This window comes from Equus quagga, chromosome 8 (genome assembly GCF_021613505.1).
Source record: "Equus quagga isolate Etosha38 chromosome 8, UCLA_HA_Equagga_1.0, whole genome shotgun sequence".
Classification (NCBI taxonomy): domain Eukaryota; kingdom Metazoa; phylum Chordata; class Mammalia; order Perissodactyla; family Equidae; genus Equus; species Equus quagga.
The window spans coordinates 53,880,726-53,899,313 of NC_060274.1; the positions used below are offsets into that span (position 1 = coordinate 53,880,726).

At 33.5% G+C, this 18,588-nt stretch overlaps 1 protein-coding gene across 1 annotated transcript in view; it reads right to left on the reverse strand.

The window, feature by feature from the left end:
* Positions 1-18,588, reverse strand: part of SEMA3A (semaphorin 3A) — a 450,150-nt gene that overhangs the window by 397,062 nt on the left and 34,500 nt on the right. The window contains exon 2 of the mRNA XM_046669012.1: positions 2,233-2,266. The gene's annotated coding sequence lies outside the window, so the exon portion shown is untranslated. The remainder of the gene's footprint in view (positions 1-2,232; positions 2,267-18,588) is intronic.

The window sequence follows — 18,588 nt, forward strand, 5'->3', positions numbered from 1 at the left end:
GAAAAACAAAACAGACAGGGTGAAGTGGAGGGACTATTCTTTCACATTAAAGGAAACTAAAGAGACATGTAAAACAGCTACAATGCAAGGTCCTTGATTGAATCCTGGATCAAAATAATCATACAAATAAAGAACTATAAGGAATACTGTTGAAACAGTTGGGGAAAATTTGAATAAGAACTGTATTTAGATAGGACTATTGTTAAAGAATAATTTTCAAAAAGTTAAAAACATGACTCACAAATATGAAATAAATATATACGACAAAGATTTTATCTAGCTCATTAATTAGTGAGGAACAAGTTAGATATTAAAGTTAGACCAAAGATTATACGAGGAGCTAGGTTTCCAAAGGCAAATTCACAAAGGAATATTAAGATAACATTGCTGGGTTAGATACAAAACTAGGGAAATAAACTATAGCCATCGGGGTTATATTTTTAAATAGATAGAAATCATTTTCACCTCTGCAAACAGAAATTTACAAGTTAACCTCTGCTATTTTATAAACCTTAGGTGTTATAAAATAAACTGGCTAATAGAAAATTTACTAATTTTACCACTTCGTACTAATGAGTGTATGAAAGGATACTCAGTAATCTCTTTTGCCTATTAACAAGTTTCAAAAATTTTTTTTGACATTGCTATATCAAAATTAATATTGTAGGGTGTCATAACAAAATTGTCATTTAAGTAGAGAATTTCCTAGGTTTTAGAATATACACGCTGAAATATTTTGGGATTGTGTTTCATAATGTCTGCAATTACTCTCAAATGATTCAGAGAAAAATGCTGCTTGGGAACAGCAGAAAGCAAATGTTGCAAAACTGTTAATACCTGATGAACTTAGTTCATAAATTTCACAGATGTTAATTTTGCTAATCTTCCAACATCTCTGTAGGTTGGAATTTTTCTAAATAAACATTTGGGGATGTAAAGAATGAACTATTTGGCTTGTTTTGGCATTCTGTCATATTTAAATTTTAAGCTGATATCAGTTTGCTTGTGTGTGTGCCCTGGTCTTCTAGACATTGGAAGCAGCGCAGCTGGGAGCATAGGCCCTCAAGTGAGAGTTTAGTAACAGGTTTCAAATATCAAAATTGCTACTTACAAGCTGTGTATCATTGGACAATTTAGATACACTCTGTGCTTATTTTTCTGAGTTGTATGATAGGGATATAGCAACAAAATTACCTACCATATATTTAATACTCAACCAATGGTTAACTAAACTCTTAGAATTTCTTTAAAGCATAAGGTAGACCTAATTCCACAAGCCTCAAAAAGTATATCCATGTAATCTAGACTTGCTTGCTCTGACTTAACAGAAAACTTTGATATCTTTTTGTTATTGGTGGGACATTCAGGAGCTCATTTATTTATTGCTGGTTCTTCCTTGCTAATCAGCATCCCTAAAAGGAAGTTCTAGTCACATGCATTTACTTCATAAATGCAAAGTTATAAAGTTGGAAAAAGATCTTTGAAACAAGGAACTTTGGGTTTAAAACAAGAAAGACAGAAGCTTTACCAATAGACTATCAACCTTTAGTCAGATACCAGATTGGAAAAGTGATAGGAACTTGAGATTCAGAAAAATGAAAATGTTCTCAGGTTTTTTGCGTTTACTTTGGAATTGGGCAGGTATAATTTAAAGCAATATTTGGAGCAAAGGCTTTGGAGTAAAGACAAACTTTCAGAGGGAAAATGATGCAGAGGCTATTCATCTATTTTTAATCCATATGGATCCACAGCTCTAACATAGCAGACTAATTAGAAAATCCTGTTCCAAGAAGGAATAAAATTCAGTTCCTGCTTTGTTCATTAAGGTTCCCATGGCAATTGCAATTTTTAAGGCACAATCCTTTGAAAAACCCTAATTTGCTTGATTATTGTAACTGGCTATCATATTTTAAAATTTAGCTCTGTGCTAAACTTTTTAATTTGGCTGCATTATAAATAGATATTTGATTTCAGTGCAGAGAAACTCTACTCCAATCTTGAATAAAGAGTATTTTACCTATATTGTGATTTAATAGTGCTCTGCTTTGTTACAAATAAATAGTTCAAATCTCTTTCAGATACTCTGTACGCATTACAAGACACTACAAAATGTAAATTTATAATAAATATGGATAGCTTCAATGTTGTTTGGTCTTGAACTCTTGTAAGGTGACGAAAACCTTCTTTTAGATTTTTAATTAACGAATATCATTGTGTAAAATGTTTACTTACATGACAGAAGACAGGAATATTCACTTTAACGTTTCTGAAAAAATAAATTGATACAGATGGGTTGTAAATTTATTTCCTCACACCAAAAATCCTATGACCAGTTTGTGTTTTTGTTACAAAATTTTGTTTTATTTCAACTATAAACTTACTGTCATAGAAATTCTGTTCAAAATTTTAAATTTTATAGTCCTTTAATACCAGGAAAACATTTTTACTGTTTGCATTTAAACAATCTCAATTATAATAAGAAATTGCTAACAAAAAATGGCATTTCAATCTTTTAATTGGATATTGCTCTTGATAATCAGTTATTCCCAGGCATCAGCTTAGATGTGAGGAATAACCTAATGTAAATTAGCTTATAGTTAAGAACACTGCAGTAGTCACTGAAATTTTAGTTTGTAACTCCACTTTTTATTTTCTACATGATTTAAAAGACAAATGCATAAAAATAATTATAAATCTATTATTGGGCACATAATATACAAAATTATAATTTGACCACCAACATAAAGGAGAAGAGCAGAAGTGTATAGGAGTAGAGCTTTGTATGCTATTGAAGCTAATTAGTATCAAAAAAACTAGATTGTTATAAATTTAGGATGTTCATTGTATTTCCCATGGTAACCAAAGTTTTAAAGAGCCTACATTCAAACTCAGGCAGTCTCACCTAGTGTCTGCTCTTAACCATGTTATGCTACCTCTCAATGTGAAAGGAGATTTGAATTATTCGCGCATTCATTGAGAAAATATGTACATTGGCCATCTAAGGAAAACCATTTTAACAGATTCTGGCAGTGTAGTGCTGAATAAAGTATTAAACCTGCCTTCCAGTAGATCATAGTAATCACTACAACATTTTAATTCATTGTAACATAATATAAAATTTATAAAAAGCAAAAAAATTTTCTTTGATAAATACAGAATAAAGGAGACATGTTTGTAGTCTTGGTACTATGAGAATACTATGGAAAGACTTATAGGTGTAAGACTTGAATATGAAATTGTCACTGTGTGATGGTTTGTAAGTTTCAAATGGTCTCTGACACCTCTGACTGCACTGCCTACCCTTCCTCCTCTCCAGCCACCCTGACTTCCCTGCTGTTTCTTGAAAACACTAGACAGAGTCCTGTCTTGAGGCTCCTGTATTTGCTATTCCTTCAGCATAAACACAATCCTTGTACATAAACTTGAGTGTCCCTACCTCATGTACGTCACTTCACCAAACAGGCCTTCTCCAGCCATCCTGTAAACAAGAACTACATTCCTCCCCAGACATTGCCTACTTCAATTGATTCCCTATATCTTTATTTACTTTTTGTCATAGCAGTTTAAATACCTATCTATCTATCATCTGTCTATCTATCTAACTTTATTTGTTCAGGTAAATCTTTTTTTTTTATGATTTAAAAGAAGAAAATGTTCGCAACACAACTTTACTCCCAATTTTAACTTGTAAAATCATAGGATTCTTACAAATCTAACTTAAATATCTCCTAATGAGCTTTAACATTATGTCCCTTCTTGACTATTAGCAAAGAGAAACTTACCATTATACTCATTGCAACAACTTTTGATATTTAAACTTAATATCTTTTAACACTAATCTTTACATTTTCAGATAAATATTGTAGCTTTTATCTCTAGGCTTCCTATTCAAAACTTCAAATTCTTTCTTAATCTCCCCTGGAAGGCTATAACTTCATTGTTCACACATGCTGTTCTCCATTTTTAAATATTTTTAACACAATAAAATAAAATATTGGCTAATCAAATAAACATATTTTATGTGCATTTTCTCTGATCAAGAGTAAGAAGACTTACTCTGGGAAGATGTGAGGACATGCATTACCAAAGGATGGGGCTTCTAGAGTGAGGATTATACCATTGGGTAAAGAAGAAAACCATGTTAGAGGGATCCTGGGGTGTTAAGTTATTCGACTACTATAATAAATGCCATCCCATTTCTCTACCTTTTCTAGAAGCTGTTGAACATAAGTTGGAATAATTCTATCTGAATAGCTATGCTTACCTTCCCAGCCTCTCCAAATGCCTCTAAATTAAAGAATGATATCAATAATTTATTTTTGGCCTATATCATCATCTCAAAATAAAAAATCAAAGAAGGGCTATGACCAAGAATTCCAATGGCTTAAAACAAAATCTTTGCTGTTAAAATTTTCAATGAGAGTGGAAGGGGACATAAAACATGACCTCTCATTCAAGGATGTCCTATCCAGTAAGATGCACACAAGAAAGACATGTTAAAGAAAGAACAGGCAGTCAAAATGTTTACATTGTCCTAATTTAATTTGCTGTTGAGAATGTTGGTGGAAGGAGGAAGGTGAGGCAGGGAAATGGACACGAACACTTTCCTTCTGAACATATCACGGACAAGAATACCAGTAAATGTCAACCAGCACAGAAACCATAAACACAGTACTATGCTACCAGGAGCTTTATGCTATTATAAATGTTCCTGGCAAATTGTGGAGATAGAAAGTTAAAATACACATTAAATTTCACACTAAGTAAATACCTCAATCAAAATGTTGAGGACTGTATTTGTTACTCTGTCAACCTAAATGAAATATAAACCCAATTGGGAAGGTTATGTCTTTGACAATTATTTTTATTTTATTAAAATGTAACAATCCTTCGTTTCATTTATCTTCTATTTTTGAATAGTTTTATTACTCAAGAGGGCTCTAATTATGATACAACTTGTTCAAAAGAAAATATGCATATTTCAACAGCTTTTAATTATTAGGAGAATAATTAAAATGAAATGGGCTTGATTTTAGGAAAACAAAGATAATTGAAAGGAAATTCTGACATATATATTCTCCAAACGATAAAGTTAACTAAATAACATACTTTCCAAGTAGGGAAATAATATTTTGCATAAGAACTGGGCAATTCCTGTAATGCTAAAGAATAGACAGTAAAATTTTCTATACAAACGTGATTATTAAAGAATAAAAGTAGCTAAAATTTCACATAGAATGGACAAAAATTAAAATGATTGCAAATTCCAATTGTCATTATTATAAGGATATAATCATGCTTAGTTAAGGCATGAGCTTTTCAAACTGGTTAGATCATTATTATTCAATCAGATGGATGTGAAAAATAAGTAATTCTAACCTTTCATATGTAACATAGTAATTTGACCCTGTGTCTGATGATTTATTAAAGAAACAGGCTTCATGGGATGGCTATCCATGAAACAGATTGGCTGGGAGGGCCAGGTGTCAGTGAAGGATGCTGGTTCAAGGTATAGATCATTTGTCTCAAAGCCTTCCACATTTCTCCACAACCACACACCCACAGAATGGTATGTGTGTGTGTGTGTGTGTGTGTGTGTGTGTTTTACTGTGTTTAAGTTTAGTTTTGGCAAAGAAATAAACAGCTAAACTGTATAATGTTTTGAAGATCTTTATGGAGTGTAAAACTCTAAAAGCCTTACATATTCAGAACATGGTCCTTCAAGATCATTTTCCCAAAGAATCAAATGATATAATGGAATTTAACATTAATAGATTATGTGTGCAGCTATTTGGGGAAGTGGTTTCTCTTAATAATCTGGCTGCCCTAAATATTTTACACAAAAGGCAGCCCTAATTAGAGGACATTTTGAGAAAAAATTTTTTTTATTTCGTTTTAAGTTTGTGTGTGAAGGAAAACTAAGTGCATTTAAACTTGCCTTTTTGCCCATGAGCACTTGAGGGGAAATTTAGTTTCCATAATTATGATTCACTGACACCTAATTCATCAAATATTGTTTTTTGTACTATTTGATGTTCATGGAGTCTTATCAGTCTGTTAGTCTTTTAAAGCTTTTCTTCCTTGAACCAAGAGGTCATATTTTGCCAAACTTTGAATCTAACTACTTTTCAAAAAGTTTATACTCATGTTAGAGTCAGAATTCACTAAATTTGAGCTGAATTAAAAAGAAGAAAATACTTTGTTTCATTTACTTAAGCTAATAGGTAGAAGAAAATAAAATATGTTTCAAAGAAGTTACAGAAAATTAAAAATAAAAGCTTGAATAGCAAAGTCTACCTAAATTTGATGACAACTTTATTAGGTTTATTAATTATTTTTCTAAGAATCTAATCTAAAGAAAATTGTTTAGGGTGAAGCCAGCTTCAGGAATTAATGATGGAACAGAATGTGGCAAAACTCAGTTAATTTAACAAGAATTCATTGACATTCACGTTACAAAGATTCAAAGACTTAAGAGTACCCTGCCTTCAAAGGGCTTATAGTTGAGTAGTAGAGGTCTATAAGCAAATACTTATAATACATTGTAATAAGGCAAATGATAGAACTACATGCAGAGTAACATGGAGGAGAAAGCAATTGCCTCTCTCTGGAGAAGTCGGGGCAGATTATAGAAGATGAAGTGCAGTGATAACTGTGTACTGAACAGGAACGGAAGTTTTCCAAGCAGACAAAGGAAGACATTGGATTATTGACACAAAAAAACACCATCAGCAGATGGTGTCAGTGGTAAGTGAGACAGAGTGATTTCTCTTTGTAGATTCCTAGCATTCTCTTTATAGTAACGCTAGATTAGAAAAATCTACTCCACATATGGCGGGGGATTAGAGTAGAGAGGAAACCGGAGCCAGATCCCTGTATACCATGTAAATAAGTTTAGACGAAGCTTAATAATGATGGGAGCCATTGAATGTTTTAACGTAGAAGTGACACAACAAGATATATGTTTAAGTAGTCAATCAGAACGTAAATTGTTTTAAAATTCTCCTTGTATGCAAAAAGGGCAAAAATTAAAACATTCACAATTTAGTGTAACTGAGATTAAGTCCTGGTTTCTTTCATCTACTTATCCTATGTTCTTTGAGGGGCTAAGTATTAAATTGCGTGTTTGTGGAAACAATGAATGAATTATTTATTCTGAAAGAGAAATTATTTATTTATCCAAAAGTCTTTTCATTCAGCTTCCCCAAATAGTATGAAACTGCCATTTATGTTGAGTTAAATACCAGTAATTCAATTCCGTGATAGGGACACAAAGCAGAATCCTAGTGGCTGTCATCTAAAACAGCTCCTCAGCTCTATGTACTTTTATATATCATCCCTCAGAATAAAAGATCACAAGGAGTTTTTACCACAGGCTTTCTGGTTGGTTAAGGTGATTCCCAAAGGGTTCAAATGAAGAATGACATGTGGTAAATCAGAAGAAAGTAAGCTTTAGTGGCTAATTTTTCCTGGAAGACCAGCTGGAATAAAAAAGGAGCAACACTGAAGTAGACAAAAATGGTAGGTGGAATTTTGTGTCATTTGAGCTAGTAATTAGTTTTTGTTGCCGGTATTCGAAGTAACTCCCTGCTCTGGCCATTCTTCTTTGCCTGCTTCTTTCCAGTTAACAGTCTGGTTTGAACATCAATTACTTAAACTGCTATTGTTATTAAGATAGTCTTATGTAGTATCTCAAAAGATTGGATAGAACCTTTTTTTGCTTAGTAGAGCACATTTCATTTCATTTTAAAAACATAAATTTAATTTCAAAATTAATCTGATGCTTTTACAGCATTAGTTTTCTATTTCTACTTCTTTTTTTTTCTTTTTAAAGATTTTATTTTTTCCTTTTTCTCCCCAAAGCCCCCCGTACATAGTTGTTTTGTATATTCTTCGTTGTGGGTCCTTCTAGTTGTGGCATGTGGGACGCTGCCTCAGCGTGGTCTGATGAGCAGTGCCATGTCCGCGCCCAGGATTCGAACCAACGAAATACTGGGCCGCCTGCAGCGGAGTGCGCGAACTTAACCACTCGGCCACGGGGCCAGCCCCTCTACTTCTGTTTTTTAAATAAAAAAAGGAAAACTGCTTTAAAGAAAAACATTAAAGGAAAGATTTTTAAAAACTTGATATTTTGTTATGATCCATGAGAACAGAGCATTCCAGATAGATGAAATTTTCAAATAGAGAATGCCATTAAGAAAGTAACTTGAAATGTGCAGTAATCAGATCAGCATAATAAAAGCAAAGAGAACAGTAAAGGACTGTAATGTGTGAATCTATCAAAATATTTGCTCTAGTCAGTAGCGCTCAGGTGCTACTTTCAAAATTAATTTCTCTAAACTAATTATATTCCAGTCTAGTATTGGTATTTCCTCAGGCCAACGTGACATTAACTGCTCCCCTACTAACCTCAGCTGATTTTTGAAAAGCTAATTTTCAAACAATGTGTCACAGAAAATGAAAGTTAATGGCTTGACAGACAAACAATGGAAGGAAATCTTTGTGAAAAAAAAGCAATCTATCCTAAAAAGGGCTGGAGAAAAATATGTAAGCATTATATATTTTCAGGAACTTCCAAAGACTACAGGCTATGGATTATACTTTGTTAATCAAAAGGAAGTTAAGTGCTATTCTTTCAGCAGTCAACAAATATGTATTGGCTGCCTGTCTATTCTGAACACAAAATAGGAAGACCAAAATGAAGTGGATATAAATACTGCACTCAAGAAGTTTACAGTGTGTTCAAAATGACTTTATGTATTTGTGTGTGTGTATAAAACAAAATAAAAATAGTCAAAATAAGATGGCCCTACAACATTGTATGTTAGGCTCAACTATTTCAATTAGCTTTTCCCACAACTTCAAGGCATCAAACTAATATGTTATGATGAAATCCATAGAAGACCAAACCTATAATTGTAGTGGGTGTGCCATGGTAATTATAGTTGTCATACAGTTAAAAATTCATTGGTCCATGGAGGTGTAATGGATCAAATAACTTTTTAGCTAGGCAGGATGTTGGGGCTAACTCAAAGTGTGAGCTACTTCATTATATGTATCATCACCGATTGCCAGCAAAACATTGGAAAGTGATGCCTTTCAAACCAAAAACTGAGTAGCGATAATATTTCCTCCCTCGGCCTGAGTAAGGACAGAGGACATATTGCCTGAAGACTGCTTTTGTATGATAGTTAATGAGAGGGAACTCACCAAGTAGAAACAGTCAAGAGTTTGAGAGATCAAAGAATGTCAGCAAGGTAATGACCAATACTTCCGGGCTCATCATCTGTATATTGTAATAAAAGATTTTGTTCAAGTTTCCTTTTTATTTCAACTTATAACAGATTTCATTAAAGTTTCTTCTTTATTATAGCTTATTGTTTCTAAATATGTAATAAATCAACATTCTGAAAGTATCATTGTCTGAACTGTGCAAAGGAAACTAAACAAAAAGGGGTTTTCTCCAGAGACTGTTCTATCAGAGGGATCCAAGCAGTATGACACAAGAGTAACAAAATTGAGAGCTTCAATGAGAAGTTGAACACAAGGAAGACAGAATGGGAACCCACTTGTTCAGCTCCCTCTCTTCATTGATGATTTTCCTTCTATAGGTCCCCAATAAAAACTTTTAGAAAGGAAAGGTAGGAAAAATAGAAAAATGCTTATTTTTAATAAAGGAAGAGGAACTAACTCCTTAGAGCCACCACAGTTAAATAACTTCTACATTTGATGACTTCTTTGCTGGATATACATGGATTTAGAGCAATGAACACTAACACCTGTACTTGTTTTAGGCTGTTGTGATTTAATGACTTCAAAGTAAGACAATGGCAAACGTCCTTTCTTCTTCCTGCTTGTAGCCCTTAAACCATGGGTCAAAAATCAGAGAGGGAGAACAGGCACATAACCTCCCCCTCCTCCTTCCCCCACTTTCATTCTGAACCTAGGAACAATTCTCAGTCAAGAGGATATGGGAAGTACAAAGAAACATAAAAGACTTATGACAAATCAAAGTTCATGTTCCTACTTGGATGAATTTTATCTTAGTTTCATGCCTGCCTTAACTCTTGATTATATTTCAAGAAGTAAAACTATTTTGTTATTTTAGATTACTGACTGCCAGTGCTGGTTTTATTTACAGTGTTTCTATTGAGCATAAGCAAGGCAGCAGTCCTGATTATTTTATTTTGACAGAACAAATATGTGTGCTATGAAAAATTCTGGATTATGTCTGATATTAAAACAGAGCCATGAAAATAGATATTTCTGATGAGACTTTTCAAACAGTGACTGTCAAAGGTTAGCCACCCACAAAGAAGATTTAGATTAAGGCTATAAAAAGCTTGCTTGTGGAATTACTAACTGTTAGAAAGTGGAAAAGGAATTAAATCTGTCAACACAAAAGAAACAGGGGCAAGGTGGCAGTGCATATGAAGATTTCTGACAATGTTACCAATTCTCTAAAGATCATAAAATACAAACAAAGCAAATGGAACTCATATTGAATTAATGAATCAAGAATATATTCACCTTTAATGTTGAAATTTAAAAATAAATAGTTTCAGGTTAGAAAAATGAAAATTGGTAAATCCATGACAGATGAGATGGAATCATTAAATTTATTTATATATTCAAATATTTATGATCACCTACCACGTACTAGGTAAGGGGATAGAGAAGTAAACAAATATGCAAAATAATTACATTTGGAGCAGAGGATAGAAGCAAATAAATAAAAATATATTTTGTTAAAAAGCAATACACATCCATGGGTCAATGATGATGTAGCAGGTTGTATTTTCCAAACTTGCTATGCTATCTCCCATCTGGCATTCTCTTCTTAAAATGTGACTTTGCCACCCATTCTGTCATGGAAAGATGAGGCCTATTCTCCCACTCCTTGAATCTTGGCAGGCTTGTGACTATAGCTGAAGTAACACTATGTGACATCCAAGGCTAGGTCATTAAGGCCAGGTGGTATGGCTTCTACCTGGTGTTCTTGGGACACTTGCCTTTGGCGCCCTGAGCCATAGTGTAAGCTGAATGAATGTCTTGAGATCATCATGCTATGAGCAATTCTAAACTAATACATGTGGAGAAATCACACAATGAGGCTCTGAGATTACAGAGAAAGGGAGAAGGAGGGGGAAGGCCTGACCAACTCACAGTATCTTCAGCACTCCACTATGCTACCTTCAGCCACCATCTAATAGCATGAAAGACCTGATTCAGAACTGCCCAGGCCAAGCACTTCCCACATTCCTCACCCAGAAAAGCAAGATATCAGTATATTAAGATGTGTGAAATATAACTGAGCCAGAGCTTTGAATGAAATTTATAGATAAGAAAAAAGATATTGAAACACTTTCCTAAGTGAAATCACTTTTCCTGAGCTGTCATCTTAGGAACCTAAAAAAAGAAGAGTAAATTACATCCAAATTAAGTAGAATAAAGAAAATAATAAAAATAAGAGGAAAAATTAATGAAGCAAAAACTGACAAGTCAATCAAGTCTAAAGTTAGTAAAATTAATAAAATAATTAATAGTTAATAAAATTGTTAAATCTCTAGTTAGACTGATGAAGGAAAAGGGAGAAAATCAGAAATTATAAGTAACAGGACTGAAAGATGGGACATCACTATAGATCAAACAGACATAAAAAGAATTCTAAGGAGATTTAGTGAATATCGTTATACTAATACATTTGACAACTCACATGAAATAGGTGAATTCTTTGTAAAGCCTAACTTACCAAACCTGACAAGAGACTGAATTGAAAAATCTGAAGAGCCCTATCCAAATCAAGTAATTGAATTTATTATAAAATCCTTCCCATAAAGAAAACTCCAAGCCCAGAGGGATATACCAGTAAGTTTTTTCAATCATTGAAGGAAGAAGTAATATCTATCTTATACAAACTCTTTCATAAAATAGAGGACAGACCACAATGAAATTCATTCTACAAGGTCAGTGTACCTGATATTAAAAACTGACAAAGACAGAATAAAAGAATATTGCCTAATTCTGGGTAATGGAGCCCCCAGTTTGACTAAGTTGACGACAGAATTATCCAGCACACCAAGTAAGACTCAGGCTGGAGGATAAGGCCTCTGCCCACGATGCAGCCATGGCAGGGATGGCCGGGCCCTCACACCCATCACCTGCCCAGGAGAAGAGCAGGCGAGGGCCTGGATACAGGCATAGGGAGGGCCTGAGGGAAACCTGGGCATTTTATTCTATGAAATTATAACAGAAATAAAATAAACACAGAGAATGTGTTAGAAGGATGGAGAAAGAAAGTATTGACCACTCTTTAAGGGATTCTGCTGTATAGGGATAAACAGAGCAGTAGCTGCAAGAAGAAAATATGCAGTGAGTGTTTTTTCCTTTCTTTCTTTATAAAGATGGAAAAGCAACAGTATAACGTGTGTTGTATTTTGATAGATCCAATAAAGAGAAAAACTCAAAGATAGAGTAGATGGAGGAGAGAAGGATTTCTTTGAATAGATAAGAAGAGAACGTATCCAAAGCTGAACTGAAAGGTTTGGCCTTTGCTGGTAGCACTGACAATTCCATCTACAGTTATGGACAAGAAGCTGGGCGGCATGAGCACAATGCAGGTGGGTGAGTAGATGTGATGTGGAAGCTTTTGGAAGTCTTTCTTCCATTGCTAGTATTTTCTCAGTAAATAAATAGAAGGTTGTCAACTGCCAGTGAAGATGAGGGGGGTGTATTAGAGGTTTAATTTAGAGTGGAGAAGGGGTGAAACGTCTTCTGGAAGAGGAGGAGAATGGTGACTCATGCAATTTAATGAAATTTCTAGGCAGCATGAAGGACTTACTTGAGGTTAGCGATTGTCACCTTAAAGAGAGAACCGTCAGTGTGGGTGTGGGTCTCTCTACCTCTGTTCAGTGGTATGGGTTCAGGGATAGAGTAGGTGGAGAATTGGTTTTAATCCTAGTTGTCAAGCAAGTAAAAGTGAAAACTGGGCAAGGGAATCTAGAGTTTATAGAAAAGAGGGATTATAATGATTCATCATGGAATTTAATCTGGAACATTACCTTTAATGTATTGTGGGATTCATTTTACATATCATGAGAAGAAAACAGTGATTAATTTTTTCAACCATTCTGGCTTCAGCTATATTTAAAAGACTCAAAACTATGTCTAGGTTTCCATGTAAACATTTCTTGCCAATCAATAATTCTAAAAATACAACAAAGATATTTTGAATCAGTGAAATGTGTATTTTTGAATCATCAAAAAAAATAGATCTTAATATTATAGTTCCCGAATCAGGTAAAATTTGTATAACACTTGACATTTTCCAATACAGTTTCATAAATACTATCTCATCTTTTCTCAACAAACTGTGAAGCAGATGGAGTATCTGTTATCATTTCCACTTTACAGGTGTGAAACCTGAGTATCTATCTACCTACCTACTCACAGTGATTTAGGTACCTGGCTCATCATCATGTAGTTTATAATCTCTAACATTACAATTAATTATTTCATTATAATAGAGGGGAGAGAGAAGATGGAATACCTTTCAGCTAATTATTTACATTTTTAGTTAGAGTCTCGGAGAATATCTTAATATTCATTCTTTCTTTTCTTTCTTTCTTTCTTTTTTTTTTTTTCGCTGAGGAAGATTCACCCTGAGCTAACATCCTCTGCTGATCTTCCTTTTTTTGTATGTGATCCACCACCACAGCATGGCCACTGATGAGTGCTGTAGGTCCACATCTAGGAACTGAACCTGCACCACCAAAGCAGAGTGTGCTGAGCTTTTAACCACTAGGCCACTGGGGCTGGCCTTTAATATTCATTCTTAATGACCACATTAAGGAGTTATTAAGAGTAATGGGAAATCAAAACTCAGGCTTTGGAGTCAGATCAGGGTTCAAGTCTCTCGTTGGCTACTTAATTTCCAGGAGACCTTAGACAAGTTACTTAACTAAGCTACAGTTTTCTCTTTTGCAAAATGGGTATAACAAAATTTACCCCAGAGTTTTGTGCTGTTTAAATATGATGTTGTATGAAAAGCTTACATCTGTATCTAGCATGTTGTCACCAATCTATAAACAGTGGTTATAATTTTATAATGTCAAATATTATTTACATATATGTTTATATGTGTACATATATATACATATTTATAAATAATCCAAAAGAAACATTTTAGTAATAAGTTTGTTAGTTATATAAGTAATTGTTCAGTTATAAAAATGAAATTAACACTTGCTTACTTTCATAGTAAAATTATATATATATATATACATATATTAGTACAATTGGGTATAAAAAACTATTTCCTCACCTATAAATATTCCCTCACTTTCCTTATGTGACCACTTTGAAGGGATTCTTGTGTAACTTCTTTCTTTACTTTTTACACCACTGTGGTTGCATTCGCATGCCTTCTTCAAATATATTCTTTTTTAACTAACAACCTATCCTGGAGAGCTTTATTTTCTAAATAGTCACATTCCTTTTCAGTGGGTTGAAATGATTCCATTTCATGAAAATACTCTAATTTTTCTAAGAGTGTTGTCTTGGTAAGAATTTGCTTTGTTTGTAGCTTTTCAATATTCCAAACAATATTTTCATGAATACTCTGTACATACATTCCTGATGACTGATGAGATTATATACTTAAGATGAATCCTTAGAAGCAAAATTGCTGGGTTAAAAAATATGTGCAACACATAGCATTTCTCCTAGCCCAACGCAGAAACTGTTGTGCTTTCCCTTGGGAAGCAAAATCTCCCCTTTGGGTGCTATTTAAAGTCAGGTCCGTGGGTAACCAAAGTCATAGGGAAAAGCCCCTGTTGTCAATTTTGAATCATTCTGGAACAAGTTTGCCCAGCTATCACAAATAGCTCTTAAATTGATTACAGATGTTTATAGTCCTAAACTATTGTTAAATAAGCTAAACTAAATCATTGACCGAGATTTGATTATTCTTACCAGTGATAGTAGTGATTTTTATAGAGCATGACAATAGATAGAAATTTGCCTTATACATGGATGAATATCTGATGGAAAAGGAGCTAAGGTCTTCTATTTATGAAGTCTCTACAATGCCTGAAATTCAGCACTACTTTACAAAGTGGCATGATTTGAAAACTTAAAGCAAATTTACCAAAGCAAATTTGCCTTGGCAAAACTCCTGTTTAAAAATCATTGGTGACCTAGCTGTATGCCGAGTTCATGTTTCATTGAACACTTTATTGCGAATAGGAACATAGTTTTATTTTTTTATGTGCATTATCCCTTTAACTTCCCGTCATCCAAGTTAGGCTGATGAGAATTTCGAAGTCTTATTTTTTTCCTCTATAGTCTGCAAAACCTTAGTTAGTATCACTATATTTTCCTCAAATAAAGAAACAATTACATTGTGAAATTTGCAATCTCTGTTCCCCTCCTCATACTCTTAATCTCTAAATGAATTAGGTAGTATTTGTTTAACTTGTCATTTTTCAAATCTATTTTAACTTTTTTTATCTTTGCTTATTTAAATCTATCTTTAACATCTGTATTTTTACTAATCAAATGAGTCTGAATAAAAAGTTTCATGTAAAGATCACACTTTTGCTCTTTCACTCTGTAAAGCTTAAAAGTTCAATGTTTGGCGAAACAGAATAATCACCAAGTAGACTCAAGATTGTTATTTTAAGGCAAGATTAAAAAAATAGAAGCTAAAATAATTGAGCTTCTAACACAAACCCACGTGGATGTTACTCTGTAATGAGTGATCTGCCATTAAGACTTGTTTTATGGACGACTATAAGGTCATGGGGACCATAATGGAGAATTAAATGTTATTGTTTGAGAATTGATAATGCCAGAAATCCAGATAGGATGGCATGCACTCTGTGAGTATGATGTGGCCATTGGAAAGTATTTGTATGTTATTCCCACAAACATTCATCCATGGTGGCACAACTGATAATATAAATTCAGTGTTCTCATGACCCAGGTAAGTTTCATGATGATTTCTATCCCATTACTTTGCTTCTCTTTTAAACCTAGTGATTCCTTTTTAATTGAGCCTCAGCATGAAACATAAATAATGTTATATTACTATTTATTCAGAATTAGTTTTAAAAGTCTTTTAAAGCCAAAATATGTACAGGGCAACTATGTATTTTGCCACTGGCACTGCTCTATGGGGTGCTGCTGATGAAAGACTTGCTGACAGCAGCAGCAATTCACCTACCTGTTTTCCCTGTAGCAGCATGATGGGTGCAAAGTTCATCTGTCACAGACCAGAGGTGTCATTTTTCTTTTTCATTCACAACTTGCCTGAACTTGGTGTACTGGGTCACATGTGACCATTTGTGCAAGTAAGCAAGGGTCTTTTGTTCGGAAGTAAATCTTTGTAAACTGTTGGAGTCTTTCCACTTCTTGTTAACATTGGAAATTTGCAGGGTAACATCCTTATCGATTTGCAGCAGGTTGTTTTACCAATGATAGTTTAAATTTTTTATGTAACCCTAGTCCACGACTCTCCAAATTTTTGCCTCATCTTTATCAAAGACAAAGGAATCTGGGGAGAAAATAAAAGTTCTATCTTTGCACACTTTGAATACCTGCCATTATGCAAATTAAACAGTGAAAGAGAGAACCTCTGAATCTACTTTCAGAGGAAATTATGGTTGATGAGACTTTGTTTCAGTTTGAATGACAGGTAGACGTCATTCTACTCCACACAGTGCAATGCTGCATTATTCTGTGTAATGTCAGGAAATGGCACATAATGGAGCCACCCGAAGGAAACACTCCTGTCTTTCCCTAAAGGCCTCACTCTCTACATTAAATAGTCTTCCATTGTTTACATTATCTCAGTAAAAAGTAATCTGGAATTTATCAAGAATAGCTCTTTGCCTTTCTTTGCAAAAAAAAAATTGTATAAAAATGTATTTGCTAATATGCTAAAGAAAGCTATTATGCAAGGATCACATCAATGAATCAAACCTGACTTGATTAAATGGTTTAATTCCAGTTATACTTTTTCTTTTAGAAGAGGGAGGAGACAATACCCATCCTTTTTGATATTAAAGTGATACTTTAAAGAAAGATAAAGAAAACTGCTGTATTGAAAAATAAGTAGATGTATTGAAGTAATTATGATTATTAGAGCAGTAAAAAATGCATCCACAATATATGCGTACCAATTATTTGACATAATTTAAAAGTTTGCCTCAATTCTCTCCTTTGCATATATTCAAAATGTTAATGATCCTGAACTTTTCCTGATAAAAGTAAAAAGCATACATGGAAAAAACATAAAAGAACTGTAGAATCTTACTGCAGATTGGGGAATATTTTCTCTTTCTGACTTTATTCTGTGTTATAATTAAGTTGGGTTGTATTTATAGAAGATGTCAAGTGGCATTACACTACGACTTTAAAATGTTTACTCTGTGAAATTGTAAGACATATATCAGCCACAGATAAGTCCCTGCTTGGCCTTGACCAAACAGGAGCTAACTTTAAGGTGAGAGTTTAGTTTTCTTTTCCATCATCTCTTTGTCGAGTGTTCATTGATTGTACACTTTATTGTCATGCCATTCTTTTAACTGAAGGCCTGTATATGAGGGAGCTTAGTGACCAGTTCTTCTACCTAGGGAAATCTGGGGAATGAAAACTCCAGTCATTACTGTCATTAGAGTCATTACAATTGAATGTTCCTAAAACAATAACTTTAATTATAATTTTCAAACTCATGATATCAATGATAGCACGAATATATTAAGTTATTTTATAGCATGATTACATTGAAAACATAGAAAACTTTACCAGCAATTATCAGATATTATTGTCTATTCACATTATATTTATGATGTCTTGGGCTTTGTGAAAAACATCAAAAATAGAAAAACACCCCTCCTAAAAAAAAAGATCCTTACGCTGCTTAATAGAACTATTTGATTCTGATTTTTCCTGCCATCTGGTGGCAAGATCAAAACTCAGATATGTATCTTTGCCTATAAAAACAATGCACTCAAATTTTAAATCTTTTTACCACTGTCAAACAAGGTATACTCAAATTAACTTTATATGATCCCAGTAATGGATTTAATAACTTCAGTAATTATATGTGTAATCCAAATAAAAACAGTTATTTTAATTATATTAACAAAGAGCACCTCGAAGATTATGTTAATCTTTAAAGCTATAGGTACTATAATACACTAAAATTAAGACTCTCAGAAAAATTAACAAGATAGCTGGTATCACATTTGTATGTCAATATTGCTTCTCATTTTACCACATTCAATATTTGTTATAAATTCAGTGGACAGTGCTGCACTATATTAATTCCTTTTAATAGAGAGCTGAATTTTGATTAAAATAGACGATTTTAAACAACAGTATGCTAGAAATATGAGAGCTCTCATTCTCATTTTTTTAAATGAATGTGATGGATCGGGTGAATACCTCTTTCTGAAGATGTTTAAAAATTCAAACAGAAAGTTTAAGATAAAAAATAAATATAAAGTTTATGTAAACATTGTGCAAATTAAATACTTTGAATGCATTCCTTTAAAATGAGAGTACAAAATTTATCTTACAACA